General features: G+C 32.1%; 1 protein-coding gene across 7 annotated transcripts in view; it reads right to left on the minus strand.

The window, feature by feature from the left end:
• The window catches only part of OtopLa (Otopetrin-like a), a 60,129-nt gene that overhangs the window by 30,124 nt on the left and 12,616 nt on the right, over nucleotides 1-17,389 (minus strand). The window contains exon 1 of one of the 7 annotated variants that reach the window (XM_068771516.1): nucleotides 16,875-17,077. The exons of 5 other annotated variants lie outside the window; for them this stretch is intronic. The gene's annotated coding sequence lies outside the window, so the exon portion shown is untranslated. Of the gene's footprint in view, nucleotides 1-9,525; nucleotides 9,637-16,874; nucleotides 17,078-17,389 lie in introns of those variants that run through there. One more of the 7 variants, XM_068771514.1, reaches the window with a different exon arrangement.

Here is a 17,389-nt window from a genome sequence, read left to right on the forward strand (position 1 = left end):
ACCAAACCTAACGATTATTGTATATCCCCCCACAGATATCTTTGGCCTGTGTCTGGCAGTGGGCGTCTGTGAACTGAAACGACAAAAGGGCTAGAGGATGGTTACCTCTACACTAGACAGACACAGTTACTAAAGCATTCAACACCACCCTGCACAGCTTCATAAAACTTTTTGGAACTGAAAGAGATTGGACAAAAATGGTATACTAAAATGATTGACCACGACTCCCAGTCACGTGGAAACGACTAAAAATAAATATAGTAGATATCCAACACGACCAGGAACCATGTCGTTATTATATCATTATGTTCTTTATTTCGAAGGGCAGTAATGTTAATTTTTTTACTGAATTGGGAATCTTATTTGAGGGCTCCGTAAATTTTATTTACTGGACTAATGTCACGTAACAGACATAACAAAACGATAAGCACAAGTGATGTTGTATAAGTTTTTGTGTATGACAAAACGCCGTAACGTCGTCTTATTTTTAAAAACAATAGACACGTTTTACCGCTTTGTAATCAATGGTTCCATCTTTTTTATTTCGTACGTCTCGTCTACCGGTTAGATATTAATTCCCGTTGTAGTTCAGTGTCGAAGATCAACGCCCTGAAAATTTGCATAATAGCAAGCCGTGATTCGCCCTAATTTAAAATGTTCATAGATTTTAACTTTTATCTGTTTACTTTATATAATAAGCGGCCTAAAATATTAATTTCCACTTGTTTAATTTTTCTAGAAAAAAAATACTTTTTTAGTAATAATACAAGTACCAGATAAAAAATTTCGTATATAGTACAAAAATGGATGAAATAAATTAATATCTTTATATGAACGAATATTGTATGACCGTACACAATTGGCTACAAAAGAATTACTAATTTTATGAAGCCTAAAAAAAGAAGGCTTTCTACCTTTCTCCAGTTCATCTTTATTTCTAGTGCTGTCTTATGTACATTTCCAAAGAGTACTTTAACTGTTAAAACCAATTCAAGTACTGATATTGAATTTGTTGACTTGATACAGATTTTCCTTAAAAAAGACTGAACCAAGAATTTGTCAGGCCGGTAGTAAAAGTGCGAACATATTATTTACTACTTCAAAGGGATGTTTCTAATTAGGTAATTGTCTTTATGTCTGTACACTGTCTAGCGTTCTCACAAAGAGGTTAACTTTAAACATTTTCTTAACGCAAGGCTTGATTACCCCGGGCTCGTTCTTTTACAACGTGAATGGTCCCCGCTTCGGTTTACTGTTGTTTTTGATGATGTTTAAGTTACACGACACTTGACTTTTTATGTATTGACAATAACTGCATTTGTTTACTTCAAACAGTTAATTTTAGACTTCACAACTAAGTAGTGGACACCAGTCAGACTAAATTAATGAACAATGAAAATAATTAACAACAAAAATGGCCATCCTAATATTCTTTCTGTAGTACAAATTAAAAAATGAATTAATTAAACGGGAATTATTTTTTAATTTAAGAACATGGTAATAACACTATACGAGTTTATTAATTTACTACTTGAAACTCCTAACGACAATATAATATATTAGTAGAGATTTAGGATAAAATAGAGGGTGTTATTTGTGCTAAACTGTATCGTCCATAGTAAATATTTCTCAGAACTTTTGTGTTTGTATTATATAATAGTTGTACTTATATTAATTGCACTTTGAAGTATTTATGAAAAGCTCGTGGTTATTTTAATACAAGAACAATCACAAAGTACTCTTTTCTTAGTTAGTATGAAACTCAATTATAAAGTATTCAGTTTAATTTTATAATACTTCAAATGTTTATTAGAAGCTTTACTTATATGTGTTATGTGAAAATGAGTTTTGCAAAATACATTACATATCAATACATAAATAAAAATAAGGAGAACAGCTCGATTAAGTCAGTTAACTTTTTTATTTGAATATTTTCGCCACGAACAAGGCGCGCGTAAGAAAAATTAAAAAACCGCGAACTAAATAGCAATAACAGCACATTTCTTTTCTCATATAAAATAAAAAGTAAATGATAACACCGGACTCTGGTGGTCAAGTATTTGACGTCAATCAAGACTAAAAAGGGGATTGTAATGATGAAAACAAAAAGTATTACTAAGTAGGACTATGAAAATATTATATCAAAATTATCAAATTATTACTAGTCTGACAGCTTACGAAAAAACTTGTATTTGTCATTGTTGTTAATTAACGACATATCAATCGATAAGGTCACTTCGTCACTCTGAAATACGTTTTATTTACTTTTTTATTGAACTTCAATGGGCCAATAACATGACATGACAGTATGAAGTTTGTTAAGCTAGTTAGTAATAAAACTAGATAACGTTCAGTTGTTATTTAAGTTGAGTGACTTTAAATGGCTCTATGTTATTAAACCCATTAGATTTCTAGTGTTTACTAGCTAATTATAAACGATTCGCGCAAGGCGTTGAGCAAACGCGCTCTCTTTGTGTCGCCGAGAGCAAATAAGCTCGTTAGAGCGTCGCGACCAGTTTGTCGACGAGGGTTAATTTTCCGCTTCCTAATCACTGGTTAATGCTTTACCCAGACTGGACCGACGATCGATTAATAATCCACAGCATATGTACCTACAAATACCTAAACAAAATCATTTACATTTAAAAAAATGCTAAAGCGTAGTTTTGTAAAAACTTAAATAAAAAATATGTCTACATTAAATTATTATCATATTTATAAATTTCTCGCTGTAAATAAACCAAATGATTACGTTATTTTATTTCATTCTGAAGTGTAAACCTTTTTTTGCTTTGTAATATTCACATTGATATTGTTATCTATAAGGTTACTAATTGTCACTACAAGTAATGTAATATAAACAGCTTTTTAAGAATAGCATGACGATCCAAAAACATTATAAAATTAGAAAATAAGGTCTCATAAGATCCACGCATTAATTATAATTTCTGGCTATGTACTGATTCATTATGATATCTCTGGAACTAAAGGGCTCGAAGATTTAAAATTTAGTTAGAATATTCTTCAGTCATCAAGTACAGGTCAGCTAATAACGAAATTATACCCACAAAGGGATTAAAGTGTAGGTAATTGAAAAATGCAAATTTTTAAATTACGGATCTCTTAGGTATAAAACCTGGCTGTAATATTTTTATTGGTATGTTGAAAATGATCAAGATTTAATTATAAGGAACTACATTTATAAAAGCCACTGAGGTGGCATTACAAATAAAAAAAAATACTTTTATAACCGTACGAATCAAGTGTAGGACAGTTAGTTTAAAATATAAATTTATAGAAAGGTGTACACAAATAATAAATGTGAAAAAATTCCAGGTTGTCTTCATAATTTGCGTACATCCATCTTGTATTCGTATCAAAATCTGGGTCAGGAAGCGAGTTCCTCATAATGAAGCTGCGAATGGACGCGAATGAATGCCTCTAAGGTAGGATCTTTATAATTTCTGTTGCTTTTCATCTCTTCAGACGTGGTTAAAAGTAAATTTAATTTCTTGTTGCTAACTTCATATATTGTTCAACCGCTGGAATTCTTTCGCTGCTTTTATAAAAATAATTACCAACAATAAACATTGTAATTGAAATTGTGGAGAATGGTATCTCTTTTGTGAAAAACTGGTTTAAATCACTAATTTTACGTCTCTCCGACAGGTGCAACATTATACGATATCATCGCTGCTCATAAATGATGAAGTAAAATACGCTGAGAAAATCTACATCTTCTAAGATCGCAGGAATTCCACTAGTCCGCATTGGAAACGTGTAATTTGTAAAAGGTCTATCTCAAGTAGTCTGTGATATAACAGTTGGAACATTAAAACAACTGAATAAGCCAATAATGACAACAAAAATTTAACTATTTGTATAGCTAAACATGATAAGACGACCTTGCAGGGGCACCGGATCTGGATATAGGTCGCTTCCAACCGGTTTTATAGAAAATCTATGGTCGTATATCCAGAAGTCTACATCCTAAAGCAGAAGTGATGCCGTTGATGATGTTGATGAAAGATATATATACATTGATATAGAGAAATAGTGTAATGTACAGAAAAGTATGAAAGAAAATTTTTAGTTAGGGTAATAATCAAAATTACCAAGGTCTACACGGTACTGTTTATAATTATTCTCTCGTAACAATTTATAGTCCGCATACAAGAAATTACTTCCCGTTACTAATTTGTTGAACTTTTATTAGGCGCAGGGGAACTGATGAGCACAATATTAATTGGTTTCCTGTAAACAACGGAGATGGATCGTATGTGTGGTTAGTATCAAATTTAATATTTCCTAATAATTTTTTTTTTCTATTTACTGATACTCGTTCTACTGTACGATGTTTTATTACACTTATGCTAGAGGCCACAAGGTAGGTAAATCGGGGCTGCTGCATTTGAAGCCAATTTTATTTAAATTTTAGCATAATTGGTGTTCAAGTCTTATGGTGACTTTGTACACTAGTTTCAATGTGAAAGTTGGGCTTTAGTGGTATTTTTTTTAATTGTAACCTGATTAAAAATGGCGGAGGCATTGTATTTCCCCGAAACATAGTTTTCGGTAACTATTCTGTAATAATATAGCCCATATTAGGTATGTCCGTTACAAAGATTGTTTGTACATTTGTAGTGGCACCGGTAAATAGTAGCATGGTGGCACCGGTAAATAGTATAGTACCTACCCTCTCCTCCTGTAATTGCCGTGAGAGTCAGTTAGGCTACGGGGCGCTTAGAATTTGCGCAGCAAAGAAAGTCTATTCACAAGATGGACAATCTTATTAAGGTCACCGGAAAACACTGGATGATGATAAATCTATAGGGGACGCTTGTCCAGTAGTGGACATCCTATATACTGAATAATGTAGACATTTTTGATTCATTGCGGTTCTGTTTCATTTTATAAAAATACTTTTGTGTCTTCACCAGTCAAGTTTTTTTTTCTCTTCAATACCATTAATCGTAAATTAGAGTCATGTTATTTTTAATAATTCACTGCTAATCTAATGTTGGATATATACGTCCATAGCGGATGTCTATATCCAGCACTGGACATCCGACGGCTGAAGTAATGATTATGATGATTACACGGCTAAGGAATATGATGTATCTCTTACAATCAGGTGCGCAGCTCATCTAGAACTAATTCAAACTTTGAACAGTATAAAATTTGTAAGACTGGTACACATTTTTTCAGATTTAAACGAAGCCTAGACGTATTAAATGAACACATGCGAACAATGGGATTGCCTTTATAAGCGTTTGCACGAATGGTTTCTACTGGAATTTTTTATCACCGACAATGGAAGGAAGTTATTGTTGTTGATGTTGCAACACTATTGATCGCCCCACGACTTGTGCGGTGAAGTGGGACACGATGTAATTATTTTACAATTAATGTAACAATTACTGTCCGATATAAAATTAAAAATATTTTCCCAAGCTAATTAATGGTAATTGTACACTATTAAACAATTTTTGTTTAATTTTATGAGATGCAGCATGTCATCGTTTTGCCAAGAATTTGAAACGAGACCTCTTTTAGTTTATCATTAATTATACTGCCACGAAAATAATTGCAATTAATTGCAGGCATTACTTTACTTATAAAGAGTACATACTCACACTGAATATTTACATTGAAATTTTCGTGAACTTATGTTTATTTTGTAATTGCTTACAATTACATACTATTACTTATATTAAAGGAAATGAATTGAAAGAAGAATGAATTAAAAATTTTAAACCATCATTTCAGCCGTATAGTGGTTACTGACATGGTCGTTGGCATTTCTAATAGGTCTGGTTTAAAACAACCTATATCCTGAGTCTTTCGTTAACATTAACAAGGTATTTTGTCCGCCTTGTTGGTGAATGCCCTGCGCTGCGATTGCCGGTCCGTGATCTCCTCTCTAAAACTTTAAGGCCATAACGGCCTTCCGCCCTGCGACCTATGTGGCTGCCCCTTGCCACTTCAACTTGCTAATTCTATACATAAGCTAGGCAGTATGGGTTACTTTTGTTCGTCAATCTCCTCAATCTTGATTTTATCTCGTGGCGAAATGCCAATGAGAACCATAGTTTAAGACCACTGAGTCACTGGGAACACGCGGTGGTCGTAGACTTAAGTTATATTATATATATGCACTTCGGCTTATTGGGCAAGATGTTTCATGTCCATGTACGTAAATGTGTTTGATATTATAAATTTAACTTAACCATACACTTCGTCTTTCGGCTAAGCATGGCTATGTTCGCTTCTATTGCGCATCTATGGATATATTTATTACTGATTTAATCACGACAAAGTAAATTTACTCACCATAAATATTTTGATTAAGTTTATTTATTAATAATATCAGCGTATTTAAGTATTTTCTTGAATACTATGTAATATAATCTTTAGTATAAACTTTAGAAATTTACTAAAATAAACAACTAATTAAAAATTTAAAATGTTTTCAGATTTACTTTGAAAAATTAAGATTTCTATAAGGAAACGAGAGACGGACGGTAAAGGCGGTGTTATAGATTGCAGCAATAAATATGGCTTCGTAGTCGCCCACCATGTTGACAGACGTGGCATTTTTATCACATGCCATGTACGGTGGATCTCAACAATGGCGCGCCTTGGGAGAATCCAACTACAGACTGCCGTTCCTGGATGGTAATATCACATTATAAGCTCTATAAAACAAACTACTAACACTTAAAGGTTTATTCTGTCATTACTATGAAACCTATATATCGATAAAATAAAAAATATATATCAAACTGCTGCGTGCGTTATTACACTGTAAATGTCTTCATTGAACATAGCACACCTCGGGAAGTATTTTTTTATCTTCAGGCTGTTTCAATGTTAAATATGTAAATTAATATTAATTAAAATATATAAATATATAGTCACATTGAATTTATTTCCTCTGTTTTACTCAGGTCTGAGCCATGTATCATTTGAACAGATGTTAGACCTAACTTTACGTCAACGAGAGAAAAAACCATAGTACGTTGAATAAACAATTTGAATTTGAATGAAGTTTCATGAGAATCAATGACATCATGCAACAGCATTACATCATAGTCTACCAAGTATGCAGTGAAATTCTTAAGTTGAATATATCTCCGAAGATTTCGCATGTGTATTACATTACTTCTCATTATAAAAGTCTTCTGTATTCTGTACACTAAAATTTGGTTAAGTTGTAAATATCAACGTACACGCACGGTCTTATAGGAACTATGACTACTTTACACCTTTACACCTTTTTCTAAAAAGGTCTCAAATTAGTAACTCCATGGTAGTAAACTGTGTAAGTATTTACAATAAGCTCCTCCCAAGTATGTTTATGTTACGATTTAAGAAAAACTATTAAACGAAAATCAGTAAAAAATCGTGTTAGTGTGAAAAATTTAAGTAATAATAACGTTTGGGCAGTAATTGTTTTAACTAGTATATTTCACGTTGAAAGACGGTCACAGGGGACCTTAATTTGATTCTAGTTTCTATAAAACTAGCTTGCATTTTTCTAATGATTTACATAAATGATTATTATAAATAATCTGAAGCGAGTAATAACATGAATAAAAAAGTTAATAATTGAAAGTGTGAGCTTGTCAATTAATGACATAGGATTACATCGAAAGAAAAGGACTTATATATATATAGCTACCTCTGCTATGTATGTTACGCTATGTACATAGCGGAAGTAGCTATATATTAGTCCTTTTCTTATTATACTTAGGTTGGACTTCCGCAAAGTAACGCCTGAATCAAACTAATAATATTTCTACCAAAATAAGACACATATAAAACATGTGTCTGGCATTGTCGAAAAACGATATCCCAATATGTCCAGCTTAATAGATTTTAGAGGTAAATCGCTTTAAAGGGATTAATGTATTTCATACCCTATCCAAAAATCAGTTTCAAAAATAATAAATAAGTTCATGATAATATAGTAAGAAAAAGCGTTTCCGAATTTCAAATTACTACATATTAAAATTAATTTCAGTTGACTATCTGTTCCTGCAGACTTTGTACTACCAGAAGTTACGGGCCTGTCGTATTCCAATGGAAAAAATAAATTATTGTGACATATTTCAGAGTCAACAGATCAAATATGTATATATATATATATAATATAGTTCAAAAGATCAAATATGATTGAAAATAGGTGTAAAAGCTTTTTGCTGACAAATGGAAAATTTATTCACACCTGTCAAACTTTTACACTCATGACCAATCATCATATATATCAATGGATACGATAAAAAAAAAACTTTACAATATCTATTGGAGGTTAAAAAATATATTTTAAAATATATTGTATTCTTCTCTAAATCATACCGAGCGTAAATCGAAAAATAAGTTTAACGTAGTTAAAATTTATTTATGTACAAAATTATAAAAACTTTTTTCTTGCTTTTTCTTCGTTTTCGTTAAAATTAAAAAATAAAACTTCAAACGATTGTAACACGCACGAGCGGTCGACGCGGTGTTCTGGTTTGGCGACCCTTAATAAAAAAAAGGTTTATTTCGTAACCCTTTTTAGCGAATCGTTAATTTTTAACATTAATTTATTTATTTGGATAATTTAAATATAAGTCAAGTAATTAAAGTTTATTAGAAAAATATAATGCTACCGAGAAGTAATTAACAATCTGTCACACTGCATTCAACAGTTGGTTAAGTAGCATTGGGAAAACAGACCTTATTATTTAGGGCATAAGAGATAATCTTTACAAGTTAAACTGAACATCTTATCCTATCAGAAAATGTAATAATAATAAGAGAAATATATTTTTTTTTTCATGTAATGAACACAACGTGCACTTAATTAAATTGGAACATAATTGACTTCACCAAAGGTTATTGTTTTCGTGAATTCGGTCACTTTTTTATTTTAAATACGATGATATCATCAATTTGTAGATAGCCATGAAACTGCTATATTCTGGGGCATGACATATACCTTGGCTTGATTTCCACACGACTTCATGTGAACGCCATCCCGCAATCTAATTTCAGTGTAATTTACGATATTTAGGTCACAATTTCTCCTTAAAGCTATTTCTATATTGACAAGTGGTGTACCGACTTATCGATCAGCCAGGTTTTTATATCCTTGTACAAAACCGTACATTTATTAATATAACTTTAATATAAAAGTCTCCTTTAATATCTTCCCATATTGAAGCTCTTCGAAACCAGTATTATTAAAAATGCGTTAGTTGGTTAAAGGACTTTGTATCCAAAATATTTTAAACAAAATTTTGTGTTTTGGTAACACGAGAAATTTAAAAAAAAACATTTAATACATTTAAGATAATAATAATAAAGTCTTTTTATTTCATACTTACAAATTACATTTCAGAATTTGTTTTGTAAGTACTCTTAAGTATCTATCAATCCTAGAAATATGGACCCCTAATTGGGTATAGGCACTTGGAATATCAACTGTAAAGCGTTAGAGTTTGGGCTGAATTTAGAGTGCACACTAGGGTCACAAACCTTTTGACACTGAATTTCAGTCACGGTGGCAGTGTTGCCGTTTTCGGTCGATTCGGAAAACGTGACGCCGCGACGAGCGCGGCGGTCGTCGTTCGCCAGGGCGGTTGATTTGGCGTGTTCGGCGCGCGGCCGCTCACGCTCGCGGCCCGAGACTGGCGGTAGCTTCGCGCGTTTTCCCTCCCGCGCTTTCCCGTCGGCGTGCGCACATCAAGCCTGCATTGTTCTGCAAATAGCGGCCTGGGCTATTCAAGCGAGATGAGCGCCGCTTTCAGCGCCCGACGCACACTGGCCGTGCCTTCAAAGATGTGTACGAGCTCGGTGTTGGTACAAAAAAAAAACGGTTTAGCACCGCGTCTTACACAATCACCGTTTTGCCATAAGCAATTCGGTGGGGCGAATGAAGATTGTATCAAGAATCTGCGGCATCTCAATTCGCAAGCGCACTTCGGATACTTTGAGAACGTCGTTGCTTTCAAATCTTTAAATTATTCTTAAATTTTTTCAATGTTATAGTTATATTATATAATGTATAGATAAACTACAATAGATTTTTTGTCACAAAAATTATCAACTGCCGAACGTAAACTGTACACTTCATCCATTATTCTTCATCATAATAGCAACTATTTCAAGAACGCATAAAATTCCTGCCACTGCACTCCAACAGTCAACATCTCAGGCGGCGTCACAAGCGTCGATCACTGGTAAACAATTGACGTTCCGAGTAATGGCGGCGACGTGACCCCATTGCACGCTAATGCGTTTACTTGCCAGGCATGCTTACTACAGTATTCTTATTGCATACGTAACAACAATACACATACATCATAGCCTACCATACCCTACCATATTTTACCATGACGTCATTTTTGTTAGGTTTGTGTAACGGAAATTACGTACAGTAATATTTTCATTTCATGCCTTGTTCGTTTTCAGTGCGGCCGGGCAATATCTCGTTTACTCAGCAATTAGTTAACAAATAGTTTTTTTATATAAGTCATTGAAGATGTAATACATTATTTACGAAATAATTTAAAAATCGTCATCATATAAGAACCATCTTTTTCAAGAATAGATGTTGATTTCTATCTACAAATATTCAGGTAAGTTTTGGCTTCTGTATCTTTTTTAAGGTTTTCTCTGAGGAAAGACGCAATTAATTAACATAACAATAATTTTTAACTAAACTTTAACTAATAACATATTCATAATATTCCTTAGATACTGACCAGTTATTCAATAAACGAGATGCACTCTTTAATTAATATAGGTGCTTTCCTGACGAATACCGCAAAAAATGTCGGAACCGTCCCCACGATACTGTAGGAGTTTCTCTGGAACGTTATACAATACTTTAGTACCCTTTAGTACAATTGTGTGCACTTCTGTTAAAGTGGGGGTAAAAAACTTTCCATATCTTCATATTAATATGGTCTTTGTGACGCCTTTTATTCCAATCGTTAATTCAATAGGTTAGCTTGTGAACAACTTTTGGGTTCTTTTAAAATTAGTATCTTGAAACACAATACTATAACTAGCAAAATTTTAAGTATTTTATGTACATACATAATATAACTAAATGAAAATTAAATAATATAGTTATTTCAGTGCAATGAAAATAACGGAAATGTCATTTGTAAATTTCGCACAGTCTTTATTTATATACATAATTTTAAAGAAAGAAAATTGACACGGTGTCAACAAACAATGTTTCATAAAATTATATTAACATTCACATGTAATAAAAGTGGTTAAATGAAAGTTTCAAATAACACAAAATGACGTATAATTTGCAAACTTCTACATTGCTTATTACATTAATCTTTTAGCTTATTATTGTTAAATTAAATGTTAAAGAAGGAGTTTCTTAATAAGTTGTTTTCTTTAATCGGAATATTGTAGGTAGATAATATCGCAACGCTCGACTCTGAGATCAAGGTATTGGGTTCGAATATTAAACGTTCAAATTTGAAGGGCGCTGTCACTAGGAACTGGTTCAACTGTTCGTCAGGGTCAAGCACGCGCAGCATAAAGGGTCTTACCGTTAACAAAGTAAAGGTCAGAGTCATTACCATGCAGAGTTGTGATCTTTTATACAGATTCGCTGATCTGAAATATTTAAATACTCTGGTTTATATATATTTACTTATCAGTAATCGGGGAGAAAATGTGGCATCATACACCGATATAGAAAATAGTAAAGAAAAATAAAATGTCGAGTAGCACCGTGATTCGAGCGGGCTTTGTTATTCTCAATATTTGTGTACAGTGGTCTATTCACGCCACACACAAAGACGATTCAAGGTTTTACGCTGTGGTGTTGGAGTCAGGTATTTCGCGTATCTTCTATAGGATGATGAATACCTATGACACATACTTTCATAATTTCCCGAGTTTTCGCACACTAAATAGACCGATGGCATAGTCAAGTTCGCAGGAAGACCCTAGATACGGACAGCGCAAGACTGGTCAACATAAAAATCTTTGGCTATGCCTTGCAATGTGAATCTATCGGCTGACATGATAATGATTATCTATCAGTAATACAGTATTAATTGTTCAGGTGTAGCTTTTATTAATAATTTAGATCAAGAAGATCCTTAACATTATGTAATGAAAATAGCAGTGAACATTTTTCAGATATTATTTATTATGAATAAAACCTTAGACTATTAATTTACGATTACATGTTTAAGTCAACGAAATAATTTTACAGCTTTCTTATAACTTGTTCAAAAATTTATGTTATATAAAAAAACAGAAAGCAGGCCGAAAAGCGGCTTAAAAAGAAAGAAGAAAATCTTTTAATTGATGAGAGACAATCGTAGAGTTGGCTAACAGGAAAAGAATAAAAAAGCGTCACCATTATCGTTTAACTTTAACTCCTAACCTAAATATGTTGTCTTAGCTATATTTATATATTATTAAAGATACTTTAATTGGTGATAGTTAAAATCAAGCACAGAATAAAAGAGATCAAATAATTTAAAAGAATCTTTTCGGACCAAATGAACTACAATCGCGCTTTTCTACGTTTTAATTTTTAGTTTATAATATAAAGCAAAAGTTTAAAAGCACAAAGTACTGCAAATGATCTTTGTCGAGAACCAGCAAGACGTTCCTAGGTACAATAAAACTCATAAAACATTATTGCAAATTAAAAGGCTGTAGCCTTTTCTTCTCAATCGTTTCTTAATTATTGAAGATCCCTTCTATCTTGAAATGTCTTACCTGGATGACGAGCTCTTTCCTATTCATCTTATCATATGCTTTTCTCTGAGCAGTAGTAATAAAGACTCCAGTTATTGACTTGAGTTGATCAGCGGGCAAATCAACCGTGTGGTCTTTTGCCATATAATTTCCTACAATAAGTATTTTGTCAATGTTATCTTGTGATCATGGGCAATGTGATCACTATTTATTTAGATTTATTTGCGGATAGTCTAGTCATGACTTGTTGGTTCTTATTGTCCATGGTAAGCGTACCCTTTTTCTTTTACGTCACAGTTTGCGTAAATTGTGCATGGTTCAGTGCCATATGCAAATATCTAAATTACCAGCATTCTCACGAGTTTCGCTTTGGTTGCGATAAAGATGCTTCTGTCTTGTCAAATTTTTAGTACTATACTCAACGTTTTCCGTGTGAATAAGCCTCCGAATTTCCTTTTCGCAGCTTCACTGGTCGCTAATCTTTAGTCAAGCTCCAAAAAGTTAATTGATCGTCTAGTGGTGAGTAATTAGAGACAATAATGAAAATCAACACGTAATTTCAGACAAAATTATTAATTAACAACATCATAACATTTAGTTCCACCCAAAGGTTCAAGTCGCTTTTTACGAAAGAACAGATGCTATTTATATTAACGTAATTTTTGTGATAATATTATTATTGAAAAATAAACAGAATAGAAACTTTGTGGCATCTAGCGGCAACTATCTCATGAATTCGTAAATAATAATAACGTTTATAAGAGCGCCGTGAAACTTGAACAAAGCAGACAATTAATATTCCGTGAGAATTAAATGCAGACAGCGTGACAGCGTGAGAGGAACCTCAAGCTTTTTTTTTTAATTAAGTTGCCTTGGACCGAGGAAAATAGGTCGTCATCGCTAATGAAGCTGCTCTCTGAACGCGAACCAATTGATCCCTCTTAATATTCGTATCACGTAACGTGCTCAGTATATTGTTTCACTACACCAATATCGGACTACGCAGCCTAACTTACAACCTTTCGAAAATAATTGATTTCGTTGATTCCAGAAAAAGGTTGCAAAATAAAGAAACAAAGGGCTAAAAAGACTTAAATTTTTACATTTTTTATTTGATCACAAATTATAATAATTTCCGTACACTAAGTTTGATATTTATAAATAAATAAATATTCTTTAATGACAAAACTGTTATTTTTTTTTAAATGTTGAAATTTTTATTTGATTCTTTATGTTGTACTATTTTCTCAAAATAATATTTTTTTTTATTTTAACGCCATTCTTCTTTTATAACTCCAATGAATTTCGTTCACTTTGTTTTTTCTTAAAATAAGTCATGTCATGATAGTCATGATAATTAAGATCTCATCGATATCTAGAATAATTATGCTTTATATTATAATTAATTATCACTTGGGTTTGCAAATAAGCACACTTAAGAACTTGTTTTAAATTAATAACGTAATAAGTAACTATTAGATAATTATTTAAAAATGTATAATAGAAGTTATCATTACCTGTATAAGCAAAGATAGCACGGAAAACCGATTAGAAAAGAATGTCGATTTTCCTGCTTATCTAGTTCATACTACTACTTACCCTAATGCATCCGCTTGATCTGCATTTAATTTATTACAATTAATTGAATCAATAAATTTAAACGCGCGAGAAGTAAGAATACAAAATATATTGTTGTGGGCAGTCATTTAAAATACGGTTATACAATATAAAATTCTTTCTGTCGTATAATATGGTAATAGCGGCGTATACAAAATGTTCAACCGGGATACATGAGATATTTAACATTTTATTTGTTAGGTATAAGTCATAGTATTAGTTATAAAGCGTCTGCTTATATCAGTGTGATTACATTAGGCGATTGACGTAGATTTTGAAAATTAATATTTCTTCATAAATTGGCAAATTGCATCAATCACCATAATATTCTTATCATGATTTTCACAGCGCCAGACATTTTTTTAATAGATAAAAGAAAAAATATTTTTTACACTACATATAAATAGTTTATGACGAAACAAAGTACTTTCTGTTGAATATGGAAAGGGTATCTCATATAATCATCATCATCACACATCTGCTCCATAGATTTTCATCAAAACTGGTTAGAAGTGTCTTACATCCAGCGTCTTCCGACAACCTTAACAATCATCTGTCTACCTTGGAAGTGAACATCTTTCTTGCCGGTACCTGATTTCTATTCTTAAATATTAAACCCCGGAGGCAATCCGCTCTTCGCGCTATGATGCCTATCCCCTGTCACTTCTTGTCAGTCTACTGGTTGTATCAGATACTTTTGTTCTTCAACGCATATCCTCTCCTAAATACCGTAAAGAAAACGCTAGCAGAGCTCTCTCAAAGGCTCATTGAGCGATTGTGAGCTTTCTGATGCGGCTCAGGCATAAGTCATCACTCACCAGTGATGACTTGTCACCACAAACATAAGTTGATGTTTCGTGTATCAAGCACGGAACGTAAATACGCAAATGATATAGTGTGTTTGTATTAACAATTGTTACACTTTAGTAACTAATCTATAACACTCATTATTTAATTAGTTATCCTATCAGTAGTTGATGGTAGTTCTTGTTAGATGTCATCTAGATGAGTCACAGCGGACTTGTTATTGCCTCCAAACAGTTCATCAGCCTAGTAATCTACTGTGATTACTAGGCTGATGAACTTTACCATAGGAGGAATCAAGAAAGTAGGTAACTAAGTGATATTAAGCAGAAATGTATTTAATACCACAGCGTTATTTGCGATCGAATATCCTTAAGTGAATGCGATGCTCAACTCATCTATTTCTAGTATTTAAAAAGGTGATAATAATAGAAAAAGGTTAATGTAACAAGAGTTCAAAACAATAAAAAAATAGATTATGGTTTAATGCTTTTAATGCGTTGAGACAATAAATATGCATTAAAAAAGACAGAAGCCAATTATGGAAAAAAAAGGAATTATATGTCTCGTAGAAATATTTTCTTAGGTGGGAATGGTATTCAGGACTAACCACGGAAGCCTTTTAACTGTTAAACAACCTTACTGTAATTGTACAAGTCGCGCGGATACGTGAACGGCTTTCGGGAAAAACCTATTTTTTTACATAAATCAAATTATTTTAAAATACTATTATTATTCTTTATAATATTTATATTTATAAGCAATGTTATTTTGTTAAAATAATATAATTACAATTGCAATAATTGGCTTATTGCTTACCTTCAAAATTTATTAACTAAAAACAATAAATTGTTCAACAAATGAAAAATATATAACATGGTATAGAAAAAAACATGTATTATTTTTCCTACAAAACTTTCTTTAAAGTTCTACAATACTACGATAATAAAAGGACTAGAACTGTATAATCTATGGTTTAATAGGAAAAATCGCTATTTGCAATCATCTTTTGCCTATTCCATATATATATTTTATATTTCTTTCGCTGTAATATACAATAAAGAATGAAGATAAAAAAGTGAATGTAATCAATAATAATAACTAAAGAAGAACAAATTAAAAAAAAATGTTCTTCCATTTTCGTACTATTAGAAAAGATTTCATATAATTTTCTAATATAAAACATATTTACATATACATATACACGTATTTATTTCACCCAATCATTCTTGTTGCAGCTTTGTTAGGTTAGATGCATGGAAACTTTAAATAATAGTAAAGTTCAGAGAATTAATTTATTTTAGATTTTTGATAAATATATTTCTTTTATAAATATTATGAAAAGTATACAAAATAATGCAATGTGTACACAACCGTTTGTTGCAATTTCCCCGAGTTATAAATAGTTCTATAGGTAAACTGCTTAAGTAAAATTAGCAATTAATTATAAAAAATAGTTACAAAATAATAATATAACCTTATAATCACGAATTTAATAAATACACTAATTTATAATATTATTATATATATATCGGTAATTCCTTCTTTAATCACAATTTATTCATAGAACAAAATTAAAATGGGGCAAAATTATCATGAGAAATCGTTGAAGAGAAGAAGTTAAAATATTTCCAGATTAATTTCCTCGGTAATTATTGCATAAAACATTCACCGTAACAAATTAGAACTAAAATAAAAACAAAGTTTAAAACACTCACATTATTACTTCAAAGATTCGAACTTGTTAACGAAACTGCTTAAATTTTCTCCCCGTTACAGTTTATTGCTAACCACACAGATTACAATGAGGCCACGGATTCTATAAATTACTTTCAACAATTTAGTTCTACATACACAAACAGCCTGTTACAATGTCGATAATATTAATACAAACAGTGAGAGCACACGTAGCCGTGCCGACGCGTCGTGCTCGAAAGCGCAACCCATGAGCTTCGCGGGCGATGTTTTTAATGTGCGAGCAAGACGGAAAATAAAACAACATAAACTTTCGGCCGACGTCGGGCTCTTCCGCGTAGACGGCGCATTTTAAGCATACGCGCTAGAATACTATGGATGGAGTGAATTGATTTATTGATCATCAATTTGTATTTCCGATTTATTTATTTAAAGAATTCTTATATAATCTATAACGGCAAACCTAATTCTGAAGGTATTTTGTATTGGATAACCATTTGAGTTAATAGAGATTAGTGAAGGAAATAAATAATTGGTG

This window comes from Battus philenor, unplaced genomic scaffold (genome assembly GCF_028537555.1).
Source record: "Battus philenor isolate CCGP_79_NKW_IND1 unplaced genomic scaffold, ilBatPhil1.0.hap1 SCAF_4, whole genome shotgun sequence".
Taxonomy (NCBI): domain Eukaryota; kingdom Metazoa; phylum Arthropoda; class Insecta; order Lepidoptera; family Papilionidae; genus Battus; species Battus philenor.